This window comes from Ambystoma mexicanum, chromosome 4q, assembly GCF_040938575.1.
Source record: "Ambystoma mexicanum isolate Mex_15411 chromosome 4q, UKY_AmexF1_1, whole genome shotgun sequence".
NCBI lineage: Eukaryota > Metazoa > Chordata > Amphibia > Caudata > Ambystomatidae > Ambystoma > Ambystoma mexicanum.
In genome coordinates, this window is record NC_090928.1 from 360047704 (window position 1) to 360053938 (window position 6235).

The window sequence follows — 6235 nt, forward strand, 5'->3', positions numbered from 1 at the left end:
CCTCCAATTGACACAATTGTATCCTTTGGAACCTGTAAGTAAAAGACATTATATTTCACCTGTTTAACCACATATGTTCCATGATTTAAGTGTACTACTGTCAGGTTTTTCAAACATGTGCTGATCAACCATTTACCTTTGACCATCTTAGCCTGTGCCAATTCTTCACTCCCCATATTGTTTATGATTACTTCACATCCTTCTGATATACTTGGGTCAGATTTCAAACCACAAATGGCGTCTGTAGCATCAGGAACAAACGGTTTACCTGGGCACATATAATTTTGTTCTTTAAATTTGACACACATTTCCAAGTTTGGCATCAAGTAAACCTCAGGCTCCCATGACTGAAATGCCACCACTTCTGGAGTCTTACTCTTAATAAATTTGTACTCTTGCCAAAATCCCATATTGTGTACCCACTTGGTTTGATAAATAAGTTCAGGAGCTACATATGGGATGCATAGTAAAAACCCAATTTCCAACCTCTCCAAGTCCACATATAATGGCAATGCATTACCCATTTCAAATGCAATTTTTACCTGTACCACATCAATCTCCCTCCTGGTCAACCTTTCTATCATTTGATGAATAATATCCTGTGAAACAAAATACAATGGTATACGTCCTTGAATCAATTGTGAAATTGCAGTTTGAACTTCTCTCATATAATTCGTTAATAGTCTATCCACAGGACTCATTATATTCAAAATCTCACTAAGTGTTCTGTCATGCTTAATTATTAGCTTAGTCGCCCGTTGCATCACATACGCTTGTTCATTCAATATGATTGCAGTTTCATTTATGAACCTTACTTGTTCATCCAATCCTCCACTAATTCCATCTAATGTTTTTTGTATTATTTCTAGGTCAACACTCAGTTGTTGTGCTTTAGTACTCAGCGTCCCTACTGAAGTGGCATTGGCTGTTGATATTGTGGTACCTATTATGGCTCCAACTATAGACATTACCAATGCATCACTGCTCCTCTCTTCCCTCTCTTCTTCTTAATGTCTGCTGAATTCACAAATGTTTTCTCTAATTGCATCAATATATCTCTTATTGACTGCTTAGCGTCCTCTTTTCTTATTTCCAGCCACTCTTTAGTTTGCTCAGCTTTAATTCCAGTATTGTTAAAATGTTTTTCTACCAAAATATCAGGATTCAATGGTATATAAATGTTCTGGAAAATCATCCTTCTATCACTCATGATGAATCCTGGTGCTTCTTCTACCGCAATACCAGATGCTGGTCCAGGTTCAATGACAACCTGTGCTTCTGAATTTTTGAAGTTCCCTCCGAATAACATCATCATCATCCATATTGTTGGCGTCATCTTCAATGCTGATCGCTTTGCAGCCTTGGTCTTCGCCCCCTTCCAGGGCTTCTCCAGAATCCGTCCACGTGGGCTCCAGGATTCCATCGTCTCCCATGGCCTCCGGTCCCGGAACCTCTGACTAAATTATGTTAATATTCTAAATCAAATAGAAAAGAAACAAATTAAGTACATAGCACAATACTAACTTCACCCTTTTGCCAAAAATAAAACATGCTTTGTAAAACATTTTGCCTTTATTTTTTTCGCCTTCTGAAATTAAGCACAGGTTAAAGAGAAAACAACATACATAAAACAGCATCCAATATTTAATACATTTTCATTTTGTACACCAATTCCATAAACTTCAGCTTCCACTTTTTTTTATATATATATATATATATATATATAATATATATATGTACATATATTAAAGTGTTTATGTGCCACTATAATAATCAACCATCTTTATTTAACTTCTCTGCCATTGCCTCCTGACTAGACCCATTTACTTTACCTTTTTATGTTCACGGGACTTTATCTGTTCCTACACGCTCAAACTGTTTGATCTCGTGTCTGGGGTGGCATGGCTTAATCTGATTCACATGGGCAAACTGTTCTGTTGCTGTTTCACCTTCAGTCTTCAAAATTGTATAAAGTACAGGAGAGACCTTGTCTGTAATTTGAAATAGCCCCAGCCAGGCTGCTAGAAATTTGGAATTTTTCTGTTTACCTTTCCAAAAATGAAATTTATACACCTGATCCCCCACACAATACTCTTTCACTGATGTCTTTTTATCATAGTATGATTTTGCACTGTCAGCAGCTCTTTCTAGCTTTCGCTGTACAAAAGCAAATGCATGTTGTAAATGCTTCCTCAGTTCATCAATGTACTCATGAACTGTGGAAGCACTCACAAGTGTCTGCTCATGTGTTCTGTATAGCAGGTGTTGTGGTAACACCATTTTCCTACCTGTCAAGACTTCATGGGGGCTAATACCTATTTCTTTGGCAGGAGTTGATCTGATTGCCATCAAAACCAAAGGTAAACGTAAATCCCAGCTGGGACCTGCTTCTGCCACGAATTTCTTTAATATGTCCACAACAGACCTATTGTACGTTCAACTCCACCTGAAGAAGCCGCCTGATATGCAATATGTTATTTTCTTTTCACACCCAGTATTTGCCATATCTTACTCATTAGAGCACTTGTGAAATGACTTCCTCTGTCTGATTCTATTCTTTGTGGCAACCCAAACCTTGAAAACACATGATTCACCAGCAATGTGGCTGCTGTTTGCGCACTACAATCTGTTGCAGGAATACACTCAATCCATTTCGACATCAAACACACCACACTTAAAATATAACGGTTCCCTCTGCTTGATCTCTTTACAGGCCCTACATAGTCTATTTGCAAATCTGACCATGGAAGAGTTAGGCCTCTTTTCATCAGCGGAGCTCTGTGCATTGGTGAAGCAGGTTTAAATTGGGCGCATACTAGACATCCTCTAGTATATAATTCCACATCTTGGGACATATGTGGCCAGTATGCATAATCTTTCAGTATTTCCAATGTTTTCTGTGAACCTCTGTGGCCTGCAGTTATTGCATCATGTGCATGGTGTAGCATTAGCCCTCTGAATGAAAGGGGTACCACCCACTGTATCTGTCCTGTTATGGACTCTCTAATCATGAGTCCATCCTGTAGTCTAATTCATTTTTTATTCTTTAATAGCACCCTCAACTCTTCTCCTCCCATACAATCATTTTCTATTACAGGGTTTTGTTCAGGATCTATCAAATGATTATAATAGATACCCAAAATTCAATCATTCTTTTGTGCCTCAATCAGATCTTGGTCTGGTGTACCATAACTCCATTGGGCTACTGGTTGCTCTGTCTCCTATGGTGCTTTAGAATTTGTTACTGCATCAATTTGTATTTCACCCAGTAAATGTTCAATAGGTAGCAATTCTCCCATCATAGCCCCAATTTTAGCCAGGTAGTCTGCCTTATCATTCCCCTCTTTATCCTCTCCTGGTGTTTTTAAATGCCCACAAATTTTTCTCCAGTATATTGTTAAATCATTCTCTGACACCAATTTGTCAATGGCTTGTATTATTTTTCCATGTTTAAGTGGCTTTTTGTTGTATGTAATCATGCCTCTCACTTTCCAGCCAGGTAAATATTCCACAAAACTATTTCGTGCATAGTCAGAATCAGTCGCCAGAACAATTACACTGAATTTATTATCAACTGCAGTAGCAATTGCTTTATAAATGGCTGCCAATTTCCCTACTTGACTGCTCCTAGCTCCAATCCTCATCCCTATGCTGGGGACACCTTCACATTTCAAGCAGACATTTCCTATTCCTGACACTAATTATTTATTACTGTCATTTTCAATGTGAAAAGCACAACCATCAACATATACAGTTGGCAAGTCCTTGCATGTTTTCTCATCAAAAGCTTTGTGTGGTGATTGTTCAAATTCCTGTAAATTAGGTTCCACTTCCATTTCGTTTTGATACTTGTTCAGCTGCACAGACATGTAAATCTGCTAAACCTTGAGCAATTGGTCTCTTTTTATTTTGTCCATATCTCACTTCTACAGGAAAACCCTGTAATGCCAGCGTCCATTAAGTGATTCTGGACTGCGCTAGATTACCTGACCTAATTCTTTTACTCTCTAAAAACTGCAAAGGTTGATGATTTGTTTCAATAATCACCTTTTCTCCCTGAACAATGGGGCGGCAGAAATGTTGTAGCGCCCACACAGTGGTTAATAGGGCCTTTTCACATTCATTGAATTTCATTTTCAACTTGGGAAAACGCCTTACTTGCATAGGCAATGGTTTTGTGATTCAAATCATGTTTTTGTGATAACACTGCTGACATACAATGTTCAGAGAAACCTATTTCTATAAAGAAATCCCTGTCCTTTATGGGATATGCTAAACATGGTGCCTTTACAAGACATTCCTTTAATTTAGCAACTGCCTCAGACTGCTCTTTTTCCCATTTCCAGGGCGTATTTAGTTTTAGCAGTTTAGTCAATGGTTGAGTGATTTCAGCATAATTTTCAATGAACTTTCTGTTATAGCCTGTCATTCCTAATAAACTTTTCACCCCTTTCAAATTATTATTAGGGTCCTTTAGTTTTTGTATGGCCTCTATTTTCTTCTTTTGTGGATTTAGCCCATGTTCAGTCACTTCATGGCCTAGGAAATTCACCTTTTTCTGGCACCATTGTGCTTTTTGTAAAGATACTTTGGCGCCTGCTTTCTGCAATTGGCCAAGCACATGTCTTATTTCATCAAAATGGTTTTTCAAGCTTTCATTTTTTATCAGGACATCATCCACATAAACTATGGTTGCTCTTTCCGCTGCATCCGGCATGGCCTTCCTCAAAAATATGCCAAATTCACTCCCACTATTGACGTACCCGAATGCAGTTCTAACCCAGGCGTATTGAGTCTTATCAAATGAAAAGGAAAATAAATTCTGTACCTCCTCTGCCAATGGCACGCACCAATATCCAGAGGTGAGATCTAATGTGGTAAACACTTTTGAACCATGTACCTGAGATAAGCCCTGATCAATGAATGGCAGTGGCCATCTGGCTACTGGTACTCTTTTATTTAACTCCCTCAAGTCTGCACATGCCGCCATTGACCATTTGGCTTTAACACACCTAAAATGGGCGTGTTGGATGTGCTATGGATAGGCCTGATAATTCCCCGAGACTCCACATTTTTTATAATCTCTGCCAATGACTCTATACATGCCAATGGTAATCTATACTGGCGTACAAATACTGGACTTCTACTACACCCTTCTGGTAGCGTGGCCACATGTAAATCAGTTAGACCGCAATCATATGCATCTTTTGCAAATACATCTTTAAACTCCATAAATATCTTCCTCAATTCGTTTCTATCCTCATCGTTGTCACATGCATCCACTGATAAAATCTGATCTTCTACCATTTTGGAAAATTCTGGAAAATCTTCTGGTAGGGGAATGTCGGCGCTTTCCTCTAACTGTGTGGCTGTTTCTCTCTGTAAAGCTGCCACTTTTAAATATTTTGGCATATCAGCTTCCACTTCAATGGGCTGATTTTCTGTTTCATTTTCATTTAAATTAAATATGATGCAATCCTCTTGATGGCAGCACACTGTCTCATTTGAATCATAAGGGTACACAAAATGAATTCTAAATATTCCTTTGGGCTGAGAATTCAGGTATTCTGGCAACTCACCCTTGGCATCTACATACTTTTCAGGTATATTCCCAATCACCATGTTATTTAGATCTGCAGCATAATGTGATTTTTGTATAGCCATTCCTAATGGGGAGTTTTCCTCTAAGTGAGTATCTTTGCAACCTTTATTATTCAACATAATTTTTACAGACCCTTCACCAATATCCACCAATGGAATGCATTCATAATCCAGGCCTTGCTGTTTTATGGATTCATTCAGGCACACAAATGCATCGGAATCTTTCATCTGCTGTCCATTTTTGCACTTCAGTGTTATTGCAACCTGTTTGGTGAATGCATGGATAATAGTATCCTTCCTCATCTGTAATTCAACTGCATATGGGACCAGCTGCGTGCAATGATAAGCCCTTCTTTTGTTTTCAAATTCGGGTGCAGGCCCACCTAGGCATGACCATATTTTTTGATTAAGGAAGTCTAACACCATACACATTCTGTGCATGATGTAATTGCCCATGTAAAAGTCATTTTGGGTCCCACTCACAATCCAAACATTATGGTGAATTGTTTTTGTCCAATATTAATTTTCAGCATGCATCTGCCTGCAATTCGGTTTTCAAAGTCTGGACTGTCCAAACCAGAGACATATTGGTTTTTAATCCTACATTTCGGGATCTCCTCCCTCTCCATTATTT